The sequence below is a fragment of the Helicoverpa armigera genome, chromosome 29 (assembly GCF_030705265.1).
Source record: "Helicoverpa armigera isolate CAAS_96S chromosome 29, ASM3070526v1, whole genome shotgun sequence".
Classification (NCBI taxonomy): domain Eukaryota; kingdom Metazoa; phylum Arthropoda; class Insecta; order Lepidoptera; family Noctuidae; genus Helicoverpa; species Helicoverpa armigera.
This window is the reverse complement of record NC_087148.1, coordinates 3,662,766-3,683,359: the sequence shown is the minus strand read 5'-3', so window position 1 is coordinate 3,683,359 and position 20,594 is coordinate 3,662,766. Positions and strand designations below refer to the sequence as shown.

The 20,594-nt window shown below is 36.0% G+C and overlaps 1 protein-coding gene and 1 long non-coding RNA gene across 2 annotated transcripts in view; both read right to left on the bottom strand.

The window, feature by feature from the left end:
• The window catches only part of LOC110381386 (TBC1 domain family member 1), a 47,653-nt gene that overhangs the window by 16,953 nt on the left and 10,106 nt on the right, over positions 1-20,594 (bottom strand). The window lies entirely within an intron of this gene.
• On the bottom strand, positions 571-3,250 carry LOC126054607 (uncharacterized). Its single transcript, XR_010277964.1, has 3 exons — positions 2,599-3,250; positions 1,832-2,003; positions 571-1,366 (listed from the first exon to the last, which is right to left on the bottom strand). It is a non-coding gene; the product is annotated as an uncharacterized LOC126054607 (long non-coding RNA).

Below are 20,594 nucleotides of genomic sequence, written 5' to 3'. Positions count from 1 at the left end.
CCATTTCCTTAAGTGTGTGAGTCAAGGTTGATATTCGTTATATTAATTGTTAATGTAAACATCCAATTACTTCCTCGTGGTATGTGTTTGTGGGAAGGATAGGGCTAGTAACATTTACATACTACAAAACAAAATACTCTTTTGCAAAACAACGTACTCCTGGAACCATGGAGTTTCTTGCCCATTCTTCTTCATAGGAAGCTACTTCTTGAATGAGCAACTAGAATCAAACTCAGTTATATTTTTGATAGCCATAAGGTCTTGTAAAGGCCTAAATGAAATAAATGATTTGACTTTGACGTTGACTTCCTATGAGGAACTTTTATGATTATGCAAAAAAAAGTTACTAGTATCGAAAGGATACGTAAAATAGGAATTTTGGGGATAATACATTTTTATGTGTCAGTTTAGAAATCAGCTCTATACACAGAACATATATACCCTAAAGGGAAGAATAACGACTCCGTACAAATTTTATGAGGAAATTTTTCCTTACCGGCCGGCGCCATCTATATTCCGCCCACGAAAACTAGAGAGTAGAAGCTAGGGCGGGAGTTTCAAACTACAGTATATTCTATAGGTCATTTTTATTGCATTTTATGCACAAGTACAGGGGCCCGATTCTCCTAAGTTAATAATGTTAAAATCGAATAGAAATTGAATCGCAATATGATCGCAGTAGCAGTTTTAACCATATCGGGCATTCTGCTACTAATATAAGACCAATCGTATTCCAACGACATTCGATTGGTTTGCGATTGGTCTGCTATTTTGGTGATTTTGGTCTATACGGTAGTTTGCTCTACAATCATATTGCAATCGTAAATCATTTGCAGACAAAATGATTCATTATTGAATGACAGAAAAGGATAAAAACGTTTATTTCAAAGAAAAAATAGCGGAATGCCACATATGCTTCAATCGTAATTGAGTCGGGATTGAATCTCAGTCGAATGTGAATCGACTCGACTGAATCGTAAAATTAGGAGAATCGGGCCCCAGTGCGTTCGTCGATTATGGCTGAGCAAGATTATCACATTTTGCTCAGCAATAATCGACATGAAACACAGTGTACTTGTGCATAAATTGCTAATATTTATCTTTATAGAGCAGTGCAGCAGTGTAATAAAAGGAAGATTACAGTACAAGAGTTTTTTATTTAGCATGTTAATAATTATAATTTATTTCCAGAAATAGGGTACAAAAGGTGTTCATAAATCACAAGTATGTGATTATACACAAACATTCCTGAATTGGTCGGAGTGATAATGTTTACATTATGTTCTGTTAAAGGATTCATTCTGGATGGACCGGCAACAGGTTCAAATATGGCAGATTGATCTGGCACATTAGAAGTTGTTGTATCCTGTAAATTGAAAGTTGATTATTTTAAATAAATTTAAAGATAACTCTTTAAATTTATTAGTCATAGATGAGGTAAATGTAAAAAAACATATATACAGTGTTATGGAAAAAACCAACAACCTCTTAAGAGGTCATTGTACTCATCATATATTTAATTTTTTAAATTTATATCTTGCAATTGGTTGGATAACCATTAGCAGATTTTTTGTGGGAATTCATTTATGCGAAAGTTCATTCTTCCAGTAAAGAATCTGCCTTCATATATAATTCTTACTCTGCTCTACTCAAATTCCCAATTTGGTGGCATAGAGCCCATGTACCTCCATAATCTTTGGGTCCAGGCCTTGTCTATGTCATTCAGAAATAGCTTTGCATAGTACAATGAACACTGAACATAATGTCTGTATTTCTGTGCTATATAAGACAGGTGTTTTAAATACACTTTCAAAATGATAATGGTACTAACCTTTTGGCATTGAACATCAGGTACAGCTGTTCTGAACAACTTCTTCTCATTAAAGCATGTGCTTTTGAAATGTTTGCTGCATAGCATCTTATGTTGTTTATGGAGTGCGTCCTGGAATTTTGGTGAAGACCAGGCTTCGTTTGGGAAGCAATACTTTGCCCATAATTCACAACTGAAAATTAAAAATATCAAAATTACACACTCATCATCAGCCTTCTAATGTTCCCACTGCTGGGACACAGCCTCCTCTCTAGGAGAGGGCTTGGGCCATAATCCACCCCGGGCCCAGTGCGGATTGGTGGATGTCACACGTCTTCGAATTTTTTTTTGGTTCTAGGACATGCTGGTTTCCTCACGATGTTTTCCTTCACCGTTTTGAGAGCAGTAGTGACGAAATAAATTACACAAAGTTATGCGCCAGATCGGGTTTGAACCCGCGACCTACCACTCGTAAGTTGGGGCAGTTACCACTCGGCCACCACTGCTCTCAAATTACACACTATTTTAATCATTTTCCGAGTTAAGATATTATTATATCATGTCAGTGGGTAGTCTTCGCTTTGATTGAAAGAGATGTTATATTAGATACGGGAATGGTGTAAGCAAGAAAACTTTTTATAGTAAGTACCTAATGATTTTGGCAAGGAAAGTTGGGACTTAAGTATATAGGTATATATGTTACGTGAGTTTGTGGTAGTTAGAAGCGGAATTAACAATAAATGTGGTATTCTATGTCGTCTAAGACGAATAGCATGGAGTGTACATACCGCAGAGCATTTTTAGTGCCAGGCTTTGGAAACCGATGCAAAGTGATGCTGGGATCTTTAGAAGGTGAAGATCCACACAAGCAGCAGATTCTTGTGTTTTCTTTTTGTGAACTCATCGCGAATTAAACACAAAACAAAATCAAACAAGTCACTGTCTCAACACCGAGTCTATATCTCACAAATACACACTTAATTTCACCAAAACACAGCAACGGAGGAGCAAGCTCGACTCAACGTTATCAATGTATGTAGAATTAAATGGAAGTAGTTTATTTATTACAAATAAACATTAGTACAAGATAAAATGGTGCGCAACCGGCCGCAGACATTTTTCTTGTGACGTCAACAATGTCAAAACCAATATGGCGTCCGGACATTAGTGTTGCCACACATAATCCCCCATATATATTTTCTAATAAGTAATATTAAATTTTATATCTAATATTTCTCAACTAAGTATATTTTTTGGCATTAGAATAATAGCTAAAAGTATCTTCAAGGGTAATTTACTTTAAAAATCAATTTATACGCTCATTATTAGGGAGAATACGAAATTGTATTTTTGGTGGCAACATTATATATTTATCTCTTTTACTCTGATGTCGTTGACTCTCTCTTGTTTTCAAGCCCACCTTAATGCAATTCGTAGAACAAACTTGACAGACCCTGGCTCTATATCACAAACAGGAATGAAATCTGTCACAAAAAGACTTTCAAAATCAGGTGTTCCAATAAAAATGACTGATAACACATTTTTTCTTCTATTGACGACCCTAAAGCAAGCAATGTTAATTGGCCAGCCTTGAATCAAACCGTTTGTTTACGTGCCCGGGTCAATAGATGGCGCTGTTTTCAATTGAAAGGTGAACATGCTGACAGTGATACATGAAGCCAATGAGGTTGCATTCATACGATTTTATTTATGTACCATCATCATGGAGAACAAAATGACTAGCGGAGGTGTCATAACGCAAAATCTCCTAAGAAAGTAGCGCGACAACATGCGGGTGCTCGGGGGACGAGGAACGTTACTGTCTTCGCCCTTATATCCATGGACCCGACCATTTTTGTAATTACCAGAAATCGGTGGCAGATGTCTCAAAGAACCCGAACGCTTGCTATACTCGTAACTGACAGTTTTGGTTATGCCCACCGTAGGAATTTGAAGCTAGAAGAAGGCGCCTGACCTACTTGCATTGTGGAATCTCCGCTCATTTTTCCTTTCTCCGTGGATTGTATCCATACGATTTTATTGATGTATCTTCATGCTTTTTATAGTGAAGGGTAAGACAAATAGACATACAAGAATGTGTTATATTGAAGTAAAGCTCTTGACAAATAACTTTGCCGTTTTGAATTCATCTATTTGATGACTCTCGTATCTAACTACCTATCTGTACTAATATTATAAAAGTAAGATTGTACGTGAAGATTTGTTCCGGCTGAACCCATTGATCACATTTAAAAAATGTCACCTCTATTAAATAGCCCATGTATCCACAAAGACTAGTTTCTCTCTAGATACAGGTACAGTCAGTAAGAGTCTGACACTCCCTCACGCTGCACCCACAGCGGGATGGGTCATTTGATGATTATTTCTTTTCACTCAATCGATCTTTTATAAACATCAAAATATTAACTCAATGTTTGTAGGTAAGTAATACTTTTATTCATATAATCATGTATTGAATACAGATTAACAGTTACAAGAACTATTGAATATTATAGAACTATTTCTTAGTAATGGCTCAATAAATACAATACATATAGTATGGAATTGTATTGTTTTGGTTTCTATCAATATTTATATTCGCATACAAAACAGAACTGTTTTTCAAGTTATTTTCCTTAAGGTGGAATTATGCAACATTTTAGAGGACTTTTTTAATATTCTTATTTACTTGTTTATAAATAATATTTTTTTCCTTATAATACTAATAAATAAAATTTTAAATGCGAAATCAGCTAAGAACAAGAAGGTATAATGCATGTGGAATGTTGGATGCTTATTATTTTATTGCATAACTGCTTATATGCACTTTGATAAAAGGCTAAGTTTTATCCGGATGCGGCTTGTAGGTAGTTCCCTCAGGCAGCGGGTGAAACCACTAGCGTCTAATAAAATAATGTAAGCAAGTATTAGGACACACAAATACACAACACAAAACAAAAGAAAATCATCATTAAAAAAAATGCTAGGTACCCATTTAAGAACATTAATAAATGGTCATTTAATCATGAAAATTAAGAATCACAATTTTGGAAAATACGTCTGGAAGATCAAGTCAGGTTAATTAATGATCTTATTAAGAACTGAAATACCCCTGTAATTGATAAATTTATATGACCCCAGATCAAGCAACCAGGATTTCCCGAAGTAAATTGGCTTATAAATGGCAAAAGCCACGTCAAGTTAACCTTTGTTTAAGAGAAGTTAATTTACGAATCTTATTTATTTATCTACTGATAATTTAGTGCTTATGAGTTTGTTTGTTTTCTGTACTGATATTTTAGTGCTTCATTTGTTTGTTTATTTGCTTGAACACGCTTATCTAAGGAACCACTGTCATCATCATCATCTCCCGAGCCTTTTCCCAACTATGTTGGGGTCGGCTTCCAGTCTAACTGGATGCATCTGAGTACCAGTTTTTACGAAGAGCGACTGCCTGTCTGACCTCCTCAACCCAGACAGTCCAATACCCTAGTAAGACTGGTTGTCAGACTTTCTGGCTTCTAACTACCCGTAACGACTGCTTAGGATTCAATGACAACCGGGACCTACAGTTTAACGTGCCATCCGAAACACAGTCATTGGTGTCCAAGATAATATCTTAGAAAGTACACACAAACTTAGAAAAGTTGCATTGGTACTTGCCTGACCTGGAATCGAACCATGCCCTCATACTCGAGAGGTTGGCTCTTACCCACTATGCCACAACGACTTCGATTAACGGAAGCTGGTTACGTATATTTCTGTCAATAAACACAATGTTCTCAGAAGGAGAGCTAAAGTTAAAACTGATTGCAATTCGCATCCCGTGACTCATAAGTCTTTCATTTACACCAAAATGGACACGTGGGTTCAAAGTGCAAGAGTGTTTAATAATAGACATAGAATTTTGTCCCATTTAAATTCTTCAAAAAAATAATAAAGGCGTCCAAACCAATGCCACGGCGGCTGTTCTCTCTAAGAAGATCAGCCAGCTGCGCAGGACATATTTTGGACACAGGTGCACTCACTATTCCTTCACTCTCATAGCGCGATGGGACGGTGAACCGACATTACCGGAAAGAGCTCACGAGCAGGACCGACATCTACGATGCATAAGGTGTATCAATCACAAACTTCCAGGCTTCGGGCTGCTTCAGTAGCTTAAAACCTTCAAATTTTTTCCAACCCTTGGGACACCCATGCAACTGCTTACGACCACTATTAGACCAATTGAGCAAATGAAATGAAATGAAATCGTTTATTTTGCAAGTTTGGACATTACATCACTTTTACACGTCAGTATATTCTTAATATCCAAACAGTGAGTATATTCTTAATATCCCAGAATACTCATCCTTTCCGATTTCGTTTGCATTTCTGCCGAAACCAGCTAGCTATCCAGCAACAAATTTTAGTTCTTAAGTACTTACAATAAATCTATTTTTGTTTCACACACGTACACGAGACACGAGAAATTATGGCACGTGAGTATAAAGTCCAAAACTGTGATAAAAATAAGTTTCATCTCCCTAATTTTGTCCAACTGTCTTTTGGATGGCTTCTACATAGTTAACTGGGCAAATGAATGTTAAAATACCACTTATCTTCTACTTTCTAGGTTAACTTAAGGATTAATTTAAACTGAGCGATCGCGGGCTTTCTACCTAAACTCAAACATCTGTTGAACACTTGTCTACAAAAAGTGTGGCTGCAAAACGGAAGGTCCGTTTATTTCAACGACATTTGATTTTTTTAGACAAGTGTGTAACAGACGTTTAAAAGATTTTGTTTTTAAGCTTCTTTTCTACCTTTTTAGTGGATGTGAATTTTGCACAAAATCGGTCTAACGATCTTCATTTATTTACGTACGTCCACTAGTTCGATATAAACATAGCATAGTCCATTGTACGACATCTAATTGTATGTACGTATGTATGTCACAGCAGAATTGTTAGAACACAATAACATTACAAACGCGGGACGGTCACGACGGCTGTTTACAACTCCGTAGTTAAATAATAGATGTAAACTGTAAACATCACTTTTGTGTTAGCTAGTGGTGCGAGTAGAAAAATTCTTTGGCTTTTAGCCGATGCAAAAAGAGGAGTGTGTCTGTAGGTCCCGGCTGTCATTGAACATCCTTGGTAGTCGTTACGGGTAGTCACAAGCCAGTAAGTCTAACACCAGTCTCACCAAGGGGTATTGGGTTGCCCGCGTAACTGGGTTGAGGAGGCCAGATAGGCAGTCGCTCCTTGTAAAGCACGGGTACTCTGCTGAATCCGTTTAGACTGGAAGCCGACCCCAACATAGTTGGGAAAAAGGCTCGGAGGATGGATGATGAGTTAAATAATAGATGTAAACTGTAAACAGCTCATTTGATACGTCACTTTTGTGTTAGCTAGTGGTTTGAGTAGAAAAATTCTTTGGCTTTTAGCCGATGGAAAAAGAGGGGTGTTATAAGTTTGACATATATGTGGGTTTGTGGCACCATAGCTCTTGAATAGATGAACCGATTTTTTTAACGACGCGACGCTAAAAATCATCAAATGACCCCTCTCGCTGTGAGTTAGCAGTGGTGAGGGAGTGTCAGACTCTTACTGACTAAAAGCCGTCGTGTTCCGTCGTAGGCCTTTTATGTACCAGGGCCGCGGTAACTCTTTCGAACAATCTCTCAGCTCCGGCAGGAACCGATTCATCTTCTGCCTACTTTATCCAACTATGTTGGGGTCGGCTCCCAGTCTAACTGCTGAGTACGAGTGTTTTACAAGGAGCGACTGCCTATCTGACCTCCTCAACCCAGTTACCCGGGCACCTTTCTGGCTTCTGACTACCCATAACGACTGCCAAAGATGTTCAAATGACAGCCGGGACCTACCAATTTATCGTGCTTTCCGAAAGTGGATGAAAACGCTGTGCGACTTTTAAACAAATTTTAGTGATAAAATAGCAAAACTGAATATTAAATGACAGTTTATTTATCTAACCAGTATTAATGACGGTAATTATGAATAAAACAAATAAATATTTACTTGAATTTGAAGGTTGAAATTAACTTGTATCTTTTGAAGGGTAAATAAAGTACCAATAACAAAAACAAGTTTTTTAATTTATTCTTTGTTTACTAACATTAAACTACTTACCGAGAGTTTAGAGCCCAAGAGAAGGACATAGGTTACTTTTTATCCGGGTGCTGAAAGTATTTCCTTCGGTACCGGGTTGGAACCGCGGAAAACAGATACTTAATATTTTCTTTTTTATAATTTAAAGCTAGTAAAATTCTAAAAAACTGTAGTTTATACTGGACTAGAAAACAAACAGTCAAACATGTTGTTATTATCATGACATGTCGCTTCAATATTATCGTGATAATATGGCAGACTGTAATTCTAAACCAGGGGACAACAAAAGTGATTAACAGATGTTATTATTTCAACCATAGCTGGGAAAACACTGATAAGGTTCAATCAAATAATTTTGGAATGAACCTAATACATACTTAGTTCATCTGTTTATCTGTCGCCCTTTCGCGACAAAAATGCTCATCGAATTAAAATATTATATTTGATACACAGAATAAGACCCTTGATAAGACGCAAAGTCTTCGAATGCTACTCAGTAGCATTCTTTGTTACAATTCCACGTCAGAGGCCGTCAGACGGATTTGAGAAAACTCTGACACCAGGGCTTGTTAGGTGATTAAACCTGCAGCTCACTTGACGAGAAAAAGAACTTATAAGCCCATCAGAGGTTACAAACTTCAGGGCCCTTAAAGCCCTTGTTCGAAATAATTACCGCAGCCCTGGTACATAAAGAGCTAAAAAAGGAACATGGTGGGTTTTAGTCAGTAAGAGTCTGACACTCACGCTGCACCCACAGCGGGAGCCGTCATTTGATGACTTCTCATCGAAAAAAGGGTTTACAAACGTGATGTTATTATGTCTATACCTACTTCTACAGGTATATAAATTCAAAGTAACACGACTGTATATTCGTGGGTTTATTTGGCATCAAAATAAACTGATATTTGGCAGTGTTCCAGTGGCAATCGTTTTAAAGGACAAAACATTCGATGTGCCATATTTTCGGTCTTTGTGTGAATTTTGTTTTAAAACATGGACTTTGTAACTGAAAACTATCTGTTTGTATAGAGAAAGAGATAAAAGTATTTTCTATATGTACTTATACATTTCTCGGGATTTCAAGTCTTCTTTTGAAATCATTTCATACAAACATGCTTTCATACCTTCACTAGATGATTTCCTTCGTTTTCACCCGCGTCCCGTGGTAACTACTGCCCGTACCGGAATAAAATATAGCCCATGTTACTCAGGAAGAGTGTAGCTTTCCAACAGTGAAAAAAATTTCTAATTTAGTTCTGTAGTTTCGGACCCATTAAGGTACAAACAAACAAAAATATTTGTTCTCTTTATTACAATAGTAGATTAGATTAGACATTACTAACACATTCAAACATACTTATAAGATACGCGCTTGGCAGTCGGTTAAAAACCATACAGGTATTGTGATGATAGAATAGTAGTAACTTAACCTCTAGAAGGACTAAAGAAACTCTATTTATGGTTGTACCTAAGTAAATAAACACCATCTATGTAAATAACATGTTTTGGGCATATATCATGGAGAACAAAATGACTATCGGAGATGTCATAACGCAAAATCTCCTAAGAACGTAGCGCGACAACATGCGGGTGCGAGGGGGACGAGGAACGTTCTATAGAACCCGCTTATTATTTTCAAAATAAAATCACCAATCAATCAAGACCCAATCTTTGACACATTACAGTTCTGATTAATGAAGGAACTAGAACATCTCGTTAGTTCTAGTAACTGATCAAGCCTACAGTCCGTAATTGACCTAAAAGAAGGCGCCTGACCTACCTGCCTTATGGTATCTCCACTCATATTTCCTTCTTCTGTAGCATATAAGTATGTACAGTACATATTACGAGAACATAGCAGGAAACTTTACTCAACGTTAAGATCATAATTTTCTATGATTGCTCAACTGATACATGGTATTTATTTCCGTAGCATGTGTTTCTACTAATTTTAATGTGGTACCATGTTTCCGCTATCACTTGAAGAGCTGTTTTCTAGTTACTGGCTAGCCTTTTCCCAATTACATATGTTGGAGTCGGCTTCCAGACTAATTGGATGCTGAGTACCAGTGTTTTACAAGGAGCGACTGCCCTATCTGACCTCCTTAACCCAATACCCCTTGGTAAGACTGGTTGTTAGACTTACTGGCTTCTGACTACCCGTAACGACTGTCAAAGATATTCAAATGCTGCTAGTATCAAACATATACATATTGACGTTATTCAGAGGTCAAGGCTGTAAGGTGTGACTTTGTTACATCGGCTTTTTGATGTCATTAAGATATAATTAATGACAGCAAGACACAACATTATGGTGTCGGGTTTTTGTCAAGTTTGCATATTAATGAATTATGCTGTTTTATTATCTTCTGAGCTCAGTATTAGTTATCTCGATTCAAGATTTACAATCGATTGGTACTTATGAGACAATCAAAAGATTCGGTTCTGGCTGAAAACAAAGATTTTTTTGGCACTCTGGACAAAAAAAAAACACAAGTAGGAAGAAATAGGTACATTAAAGTTAATAATTATTGTAGGTATTGTGTTTACAATGCACATGCAAAATTAATCATTGATTAATTTTTTGGTACCAAAATTGCGAAGTAGTTAGAGTTCGAAAAAATCTTTTTAATGCCATAGTTTATTAAATTAAGATTATCATTACCAATAGAAAAAGAATTCGGAAATATTTTCAATAGAAACTCTTTTTGAAAATAATATTCAATGAGCTTAATGTAAGTATTTTTATTTTAGAGTTCTAAGACATCAAAATGGGATCAGTAAAAGATATAAATGGTGGGTTTAATCAGAAAAAAGGGGTTAAAAAGTCTCAGACAAAGGAAAAATGTTACACAGACGAGATTTAGAGATGCTCTCAAAAACAGCCTTAAGACATTAAAAGCTGCAAGACACAACTTTGTCACAGCGGGGTTAAAATGCACATACGAACAAAAACAACGTGCATCTTACCATGTTCTTAATATTAATTGCTGAAGTGTCGGAGTGGGATCCGAAAAATGGGCGGTTCGAATTCATTTTCAATCTGTTAAAAATAAAAATATATTTGATTATTCCTTTTCTTCTCTGTATGAAAGGAAGCCTACGTTATGATGAAGGACAATAAAACAAAAGAAAAACACGCTTTTACAAATGCACTTATGACCTTTCTAACAAATCCAAACACGGCTATGATACGATACTCCATCATGGAATACCTATGCCTATCTTCCGGCTTCATCAACAGATCAGTTCAACAGTTCAATATTATTGTATGTCATCAGAAATACATAAGTACATAGAGCTGCCAATTTTCAACACACTGCGATCATTGGAAAATGGTTAGGTAAATTAGTTACGTTAGTCTCCACTACATAATTACATACAAGTCGGCCTAATAAAAACGGGTTAAAAAGATGATAAAAAATTTTCAGACTTTCAACAGTCAGACAAAAATGTTTGTGCCTTCTTTCTCACAAACGCATTATTTCTACTCTACAAAATTTGTTTATTGATCGCTGCATGCACAGTTATTAGGTATATCAATTCTCAATTATCATCGAATATGGCCACTTGTGTTTCATTTAATACACAACAGTTTTAATCTTATATCCTGTTTTCGAAATGATTGATAATGCGAAAGTACGTGTGTTATTTTTTTTACACAATAAATTGATATAAAATCTTCAATTTTTCAATCAATCTATAAATACATATTCTTGCAAGATAATCATTTATTTTTTCAATATAATCACAAGTTTTTTTCCGAACTGAGCTATGACCCCTTCCAACAAAAAACCTTGTAAAAATGTGCGAAAATATTGTTCTATGTCTAAAAATAAATTTGTAAAAAAAAACCTTAGACGTACCATAAAAGGCCTCTGGCAATGTTTAAAGTTTTTTTTCTTGTATGCTTACGCACTTAACACCGGTATCTTTGTGAACTTTAAGATAACTTAAAACTTAAGTGTTAATTAGTATAATATGCATGTTTGATATCCGGGTAGCTGCTTTGGGACTTTCAAGTTTTTTTCTTGTTTATTTGATTTTGTTGTGAATCGCAGGGCTCTCGTTACGGTCAAGTTTATCAGTGCCTTTAGCTGAGTATGGTCTAGCTTAAAAAGCTGATGAATTTAGTTGCTTAAACGCGGTAATCTCAGGAACTACTAATCTGATTTGAAAATAACTGAGAAAGTAAGCTATCATCATCATCATCATCTTCCTGCCCTGTTCCCAAGTCATTTGGGGTCGGCGCAACATGTCTTTTTCTTCCATTCCTCTCTGTCAGACGTCATACTTACATCCAAGGAAAGTAAGCTATATAAAGCTATTTATTTGCACATACATTGATGCATTTTATGAGCAAAAATTTGGACAATATTGTTGATGTTGCTAAGGGCAAACAAATGACCAAGCGACCAATTGGGTCAAGTTTAAGCTAAATATAAACATTTGTAGAAATACAAGGAGTGAATAGAATATAAGGAAAAAGTCTTATTTTCCTTAATTACTTTGTAATTATCCTGAATGGCGGCAATTGGATTGACCTAGCAGTACTGGCGTGGTAGTTGGCACTTTAATATATTCAATACTTGCAATATTATTAATGTGAGAATTACTGAGTCTGTCTGTCGCGACTCGCTACATAGAAAACAGTTGCACTTATTGAGATGTGTTAATAAGAGGTACATTTATGTAATTTCATCATCAATATAATGTAATGATGTAAGGTATCATTTTAGATGTAAGGTTTATTTTATTTTTCTGTCCATAATTGTATTTAGCTCTCAGCCATTTTTATAATACCTACTATTTACATAGTGGAATGCAAATGAATATCATTTTTACTTTATACAAAAGACAAGTAAACAAACTCAAAAAAATACTTAACATTTTTTGTATGTAATAAAATTTATTCAGAAACGAATATAAATAAACTAAAGAAAACTCTTTTCAGTAAACATTTTATCTTCTCACCAAAAACTTCTAACTACATAGAAACTATTATTTACCTATAACTTTGACAAAATCAACGAACTCAATATACATACTTCAATTTGAAAAGCAACTCAATTTACTTTACGAAAACGTCAACAATTTTCAACAACATTATTACAATAAAATAACCATACATAACAAAGCAGGGATTATGCAAAACACGTCAGAATGTGTAAAATTTAATTATGTTTATTATTGTGTTATATGTATTTACCTCTTTACAAAGTCACGTCGGCAAGCAAGTGTCAATGAATTTGACAGCATATGTTTAAAGTAATTATTTATTATTTACGCGTTTTATGGAAAACAAGGGGTTGTACTTTTTGGCCGAATAAAAAATATAAAACAGTGTATATGATTAACCGACTTCAAAAACGTGGGGGTGTGTCAAGTCAGCGTGTATATTTTTTTTGTATAAAACGCTTATTACAGAATAGTCTGGTTTTGTTAATTCTTTTGTATAGGTATGTGAGGGTATAGGTTTCAAGGAAAGTCCCAGTGCCGTCAAGTCAGAACCTTCACCCAGAGAAAGATGAAGTCTTGAACTTAAACATAAGACATACGTTTGTACCATTCAATGTCGAGGTACCCATCATCGCCAATCCAATCTAACCGGATGCAGGTGAGCCTATCTGACCTCCTCAACCCGGTTACCCGGGCAACCCAATACCCCTTCGTAACACTATTTTCTGGATTCTGACAACCCGTAACGTCTGCCAGGGAATTTTGCCATTTGTAAATGACACTTTCTTTCCTTCCGAAACACGGAGGAAATATTTTTCGAAACTTTACACATCTGAAACCATGAGAAACACTTAGTCTTAGGTACAACTTATAACAACTTTACGTAAATGTATACAAATATATATTGCCTAACGACCATTTATTCATAAGGCAACAAATATATTGACCTTACCTCATAAACCTGTTAACTATAATCTTATGGAAATTTTATCATCGCAAGGTCAGCCACGGTCACATTTTTAGGGTTCCGTACAAAATGGGTAAAACGGGATCCTATTACTAAGACTTCGCAGTGATTCTGCCCGTCTGTTACCAGGCTGTATCTCACGAACCGTGATAGTAAGACAGATGAAATTTCCACAGATTTGTATTACTGTCACCGCTATAAATATAAAATGAAGATTTTATACGAATTTTATACGTAAACTAGCCCTTTTCCTGTGGTTTTCCCGCGTCCCGTTTAAACTACTGCCCGTGCCGAGATAAAATATAGCCTATGTTACTCGGGAAGAGTGTAGCTTTACAACAGTGAATGAAAAGTCTGTTTAAAATCGGTTTTGTAGTTTTCAGTTTATCCATAACAAACAGACAAATGTTTCCTATTTATTAGATAGGTCAGTATAGATGGGTCTCCCAGATCCCAAACAACATACGTGATTTTTGCCGTTTTCATATACAAATCAAATCAAATCATTTATTAATTTTTTGTCAAAGTTCACACTAAAATACAACATTATACCTAACCTAACTTAACATATACGACTCGCACTTGACTCAAAATGTCTCATTCTTTTGATTCGACATATTGATGTTTTTAACATTTGCTATCTATCACAAAAGCTTATATTTTCAGCTAACAATAAGAATAGCAGACTAACAAAAGACGTTCTAAGTCCTTCCTTTATTGAAGAACCGATTTGAAAAATGCTTTCACCGTTGAGAAGCTACACTATCCCCGAGGAACATAGGTTATATTTTATCTACGTACGTTATAAGTATCGCTTTAGAAGTCCAGATTTTGAGGATTCTGCATTGTTTTTTTGTTCACCGACTTCGAGAGCGTTGAAAAATATTTTTTTTAATTCTTTGGAAGGCAATTTTTTTGCTCTTCAATGCCTAGATCGTCACACGAAGAAACTGACAGACAGCTAAACATATGGTGATGTATTAATAGTGAAAAAGCTAAATACTTAGTAATGTATTAATAAAGAAAAGTAGTGACGTAAGCACTTATGTAGTTTTCTGTTACAAGTAATCCATTATAGCTACTTCCATAATAACAAGGTAGTCTATGGAATATTGGAAACCATCCAACTAGCTTCTTAGAAAATCATTTTCTCATTACCACGTAGAATTTGGCTCGACTGCCTGAGGAAGAAATAAGGAATAACAAGAGTATTTTCTTACAATACTAATTTCCACCCACGATTAAAATTATCGTATGAGTTAATACAGTCTTAATTAAGAGCTCCCGAACACTGCAAACTTTTACCCGGCCGATAGTTTGTTTGGGCTTTTTTTCAACGACGACAAAAATCATCAAATGACCCCTCCCGCTGTGGGTTAGCAGCGGTGAGGGAGTGTCAGACTCTTACTGACGAAAAGCCGTCGTGTTCCGTCGTAGGCCTTTTATGTAGCAGGGCCGCGGTAACTCGCGAACAATCCCGCAGCCCCAGTTTGTTTGGGCTCATTTTGAAGATGAAAAAACGCACATTATAAGAGCAGTTATCTAGCCGGTCTCGGACCGACTGAAAACTTTGATTGGAATCAAGATTTTCTAAGTATTATTTTACAATGATATTTACTTTCATAGCTATGTATATTACAAATTAAATAAATAGGTATACATTTTTTCAAAAATAAAAAGGGGGGAAAATTAAAACTAATTTTAATAGATAGATAACATAGATTTTCTCAATTTTCTTTTCTTTGCTTTTGCGTTTGCAGTGTTTGAATTACATTTCAAAAGAATTTCGAAAGGTCACATTAAATGAACCTCTAACAGTATATTTTTGCAAAATTCTTCAATAACAGATATATATTGTAAATAGGAGTAAATAAATACAAGTTTACATGTTTTGCAAATTTTTGCGAGAACACGCAAAAAAAATACTAGGTAATTTGCATAAATTATTATTAAGTATAAACAAAACTGTAAGATAATTGGGTTCAGATATTTGTATGGAAAAACACATTTTTTGTCGTATTTTGAACCTAAGTCATGTCTGCTCAGATTACTACGTACCTTTTGAGTACAATGGCATTTTGACACTTTTTGAGTGAGTTAGGTACATAGTTTTACCCGACATTATAAAGGCGTTTAATTATTTTGTAAGTTTGTTACGATTTCGCTGAAAAGCTGCTTATGCATCATTTACCTAGCCTTCAGAATTAAGATATCATACACAGCCTATATATCCGGGTTCGGTGTTTTTTACTCATGTGCTTTAAAGTGAAGTCGATAATGAACCACACTGTTACTTCTACCATCAATAGACCATTTAGCACTGAAAGAATTTTCTAAATTGGCACATATCAGTGGGACCCACCAGGACCAAGGCCTGTCGCGGCTGCGGGATTGTTCGCGTGAGATACCGCAGCGCTGGTACATAATGGGCTTAAGAAGGAACATGGTGGGTTTTAGTCAGTAAGAGTCTGACACTCCCTTACACCCACAGCGAGAGGGGTAATTTCATGATTTTCAATTAGAAATAGTTTATAAACAATACATAATAGTTACACAAAAAATATCCAACAGATTTGACATCCCATAACACTGATAGCTTTAATTAACAAGACCAGACTTAATGAGGTCACGATGGGGTCATAAAACTTACTGCTGATGACCTTAGGGAGGTGAGGGGGACTAATTAGAGAATAGACATGGTAAGGTCACGGCACGGTCAAGGTTAGTCGTTATATCATCTTTGTGTCCACCGTTTTTGGGATGTCGCCAAAAATATATTAGAACTACATAATGTATTCTGTTTGACGTGGTTTCATTTGCTTTTTGAGTGAACTACTTCGCGTACCCAGGTGAAAAATAGCCATACTCTTCCGTGATAAATAGGCTATCATAGCACTAAAAGAGTTTTTCAAAATGAATTAGTAGTGCCAAAGATTAGGGCGTTTGAGCAACCACGGCTTCATTTATTCACATTCAATAAGCAGATTCTTCAGGAGGAGGGTAGAACTGAGGCAAATAGCTAGCTTATTAAGAGGTGCTTTTGACTTTAAGGCGATTATATAAGAGTTTTAAGTAGGTATGAGGTACTTAACAGCCTTTTTATCGTCCCACTGCTGGGCACAGGCGTCCTCTCACTACTGTTACAGCTTATCACTTTCAAACATACGTCAGTGTATACAGGCCCTAGGCTACATACCGCTTGTGTGGTAGAGCCCTAAATACTAATACCGGCATACGATTGTTAATGCAATGCAGCTCTTGCTCATGTTTTGATCTCCCATCTACAACTGTATGAGCGTGAATGGTAAACAAATGCATACGGAATGCATTGGTGTTAGAAACTCTAGTTGCATCTAGGTATCTTAGTGGCAATTTCAGCAACAGTCTTACTGAAAAATCTTCCAGTATTGGATAGCCAAAGATATTGGAAGGAGGTAGATAGCCCATTTATATAGCTAAGTACTTTTATCCGTTATTTAATCGGAAGTTCTTGTTATTACCTACATTCAGTATTATAATATAAGTATGAGTCTTAAGTATCACTGTAAAAAGTCCTCAGAATCCGTTCAGTGGTTCTCGCATGAAAACAAACACCTATTGACCAGAAAATTAATGAGCAATCAGACCCATTATCTTTGTTGGACAAACAAACAAACTCTTACTTATCCTCTGTATATTCGTCTAGATTTCTGTCGTCAAGCTTACAAACCACTAGAAAGTAGGTATACGCTAATCGTAAATGGTAATATTTGTCATTCATAGCATGCATCGTTAGTTTATATGCAGGTCGGCCATATAAAATATCCGTTAGGTCACATATACAAGTCTATTTGAAACTCTAACATCTAAATACGTATAGTAAAGACGCAACATTATTTTCTGGTACATAAAGACTACAAAACTTCTGAACTGATTTGAAAAATTCTGTCTCTGTAGGAAAGCTACACTATCCTCGAGTAACATAAGCTATATTTTATCCAGGTACAGGCAGAAGTGCCCACGGGATGAAGGTAAAACCACGGGAGAACAGATCTACACGACTGCATGATACAGATTATAACGGTTCATGGGGTACAGCCTTGTGGTAGATGAACGGACAGCGAAGTCTGAGTAATAAGGTAACGTTTTTCTCTTTAAGTACGGAACCCTAAAAAATGGACAAGGTAGAGGAATGAAACACGAATTAGTAAATAGTGCACTTCCTATATTTATTTTAGTAAGAACAGATCAAGAAAAATAATAAGTATCTAAGCAATATACAACTCAAGGACTTCAGAAGGAACATGATGGGTTTAATTAGTAAGAGGCCGACACTCCCTCACGCTGCTGACCCATAATGAGAGCAGTTATTTGATGATTTCCCACAAAAAAAAATAGTTTTTACAAAATCATTTCTATCACCTTCATTGTCACAGTTAGTTAAGTGTATTTTCATATTAAATATCCATAGTTCTGAGTAATGCGCATGCCTGATAGCTGGCTTTAAGTAACTGAAAACCAAAAAGACAGATATTAATAAGCTTCACCTGTAGATACTTCAAATTGCATTGCGTTTAATCACTTTAACTTTATTGGGGTCGGCTTCCAGTCTAAACCGATGCAGCTGAGTACCAGTGTTTTACATTAAGCAACTGCCTATCTGAACTCCTCAACTCCTTTAACTGGGTAACCCATTTGGTAAGGATGGTTGTGGCAACATTCTGGGATTTGACTACCCATAACCACTGCTAAAGATGCTCAAATGAGAGCCGAGACCCATGAAGAAGAATCAGCGTTTCGGTCTACCTCTCCTCTAGCATTAAGTGCTGCAATAGAAAGCTAATTGTCGTCATATGCAGCTGACTGATGGCTGCAGAACAGACGTCTGGCTGACAATCAGCCTGAACGTTACTTACGGAGGTCATGGTAACCAAACACAGATCATTGTCGAACGCTGTCTTAATTCTGAATTCCTTTTTCATATAACTGATTATAATTAGGTAATTATGTTTATCTTTGCGATGCATTCTTGTCCAATCGAATTCCAAAAGAGCCCTTTTTAACTGAGATCCCTAAAACAAAGTTTATCTATAGTCTCGCTGTATAACTCTGTAGTATAACTTTTAACTAATAATTTTCTCGTTTCATTTTCAAAGTCAAATCAACAAAAGATTCACAAAAGATGGTGACTGATTTACGAAACCAAAAACGAGTATCAAATGTATCATGATTTTGACAAGTATTTTTGCAAAACTCTGAGGCGATAAGAGCAGATTAACCCTTATTATATTGCCCTATTAACTAGTGATTCAGTTACTCTGGATGGAAGCTCACCTTAAAAATAGCTTGTTCACCAAACCAGGTGTAAGCACAAATTTGGAACAGAGCAAGAATTGCATGGTTAAACAAAAAATGGTACTGCATGCCCTGAAACACGGCAAATGTAAGAATTATTTCATTTTCTTTCAAATCCATCGACTTTGCAGATTATCCCTACAAATAGCTAAGAGCAAGGTCTCTAAGCTAAGAACAATTATATACCATCATCCGCCTAGCCTTTTCCGAACGATGTTGGGGTCGGCTTCCAGTCTAACCGGATTCAGCCTGAGTACCAGTGTATGTGGAGCGACCGTCGATCTGACCTCCTCAACCCAGTTACCCGGGCATCTCGATACTCTTTGGTCAGACTGGCTGTCAGCCTTTCTGGCTTCTGACTACCCGTAACGACTGCCTAAGATGTTCAAATGAGAGCTGAGACCCAAAATTTTATCGTTAAGTTTACTGAATTCACTGCGACTGATTAAATTGTTGATAATAAAGTAAATAATGAAACTTTCTTGCAAATAGAAATTCGATAAATACCTCTGTCATTGAGAACAGTATGATACACAGTGTGGTGTAGGCGTTGAAAAGCGGGACAATAGCCAGCCACTTATATATACTATTCAGCATATTAAAGAACCTGAAATACATATCCAAATTGAAAAAAAGTAGAGGAACTAATTATATTGTCACCTGGATTACTCAGACACACATTGGCGAAGGCAATTAAATTTCAAATAAACTAGAAATAGATATTAACCGTTAAACTCAAGAGATCACTAGGACCGGTGACTTAGTAGACAGCAGGATTGCATGAAAGATTACTTTACTGCCTGGTTGTTCTAGTAGTGACGGGTTCTCGGGTCAAGCCAAAATCACAAACACATCACGCCTTTTAAAATAATACAACAACTTACTCCACCAACTTGATATGATGTCCATAAAAAGTCCTCAGCTTAACATTCAATAGATCCTTATATTCCATTTCCGTTTCAACTAACTCCTTTTCTCTAACCTTCAAAATCATCACTAAACTATCACTCGTCGTGCAAAAAATATTCACAAAAATGATAAACCAGAAATCTACTACAAAACAGGTGTTCACCACTATAAAATAACTTATGATATGAAATATCAAAGATATCTCGTAAAACGGACTTGTCATAGGCAAGAAGGACGGGCAACTAGTTGTCAAATTCACTCTCGTGCCCAGTATATAATGCCATAGCACATATAACAAGGATCCTAGCAAAGGAAGAAATACACAAGCGAATAAAATATACACCACCATCTGCAATTTTTTTATCAGCTCCTTCGATAATGACGTAGATATCATTATCTCTAATAAAACGGTCTTTGCAATTAGGTAGGACTTTTTAAATTCTTCCCGATTGCTGATGAAAAGCAACATTTTAATCTCAAGTAGAAACATGAATAT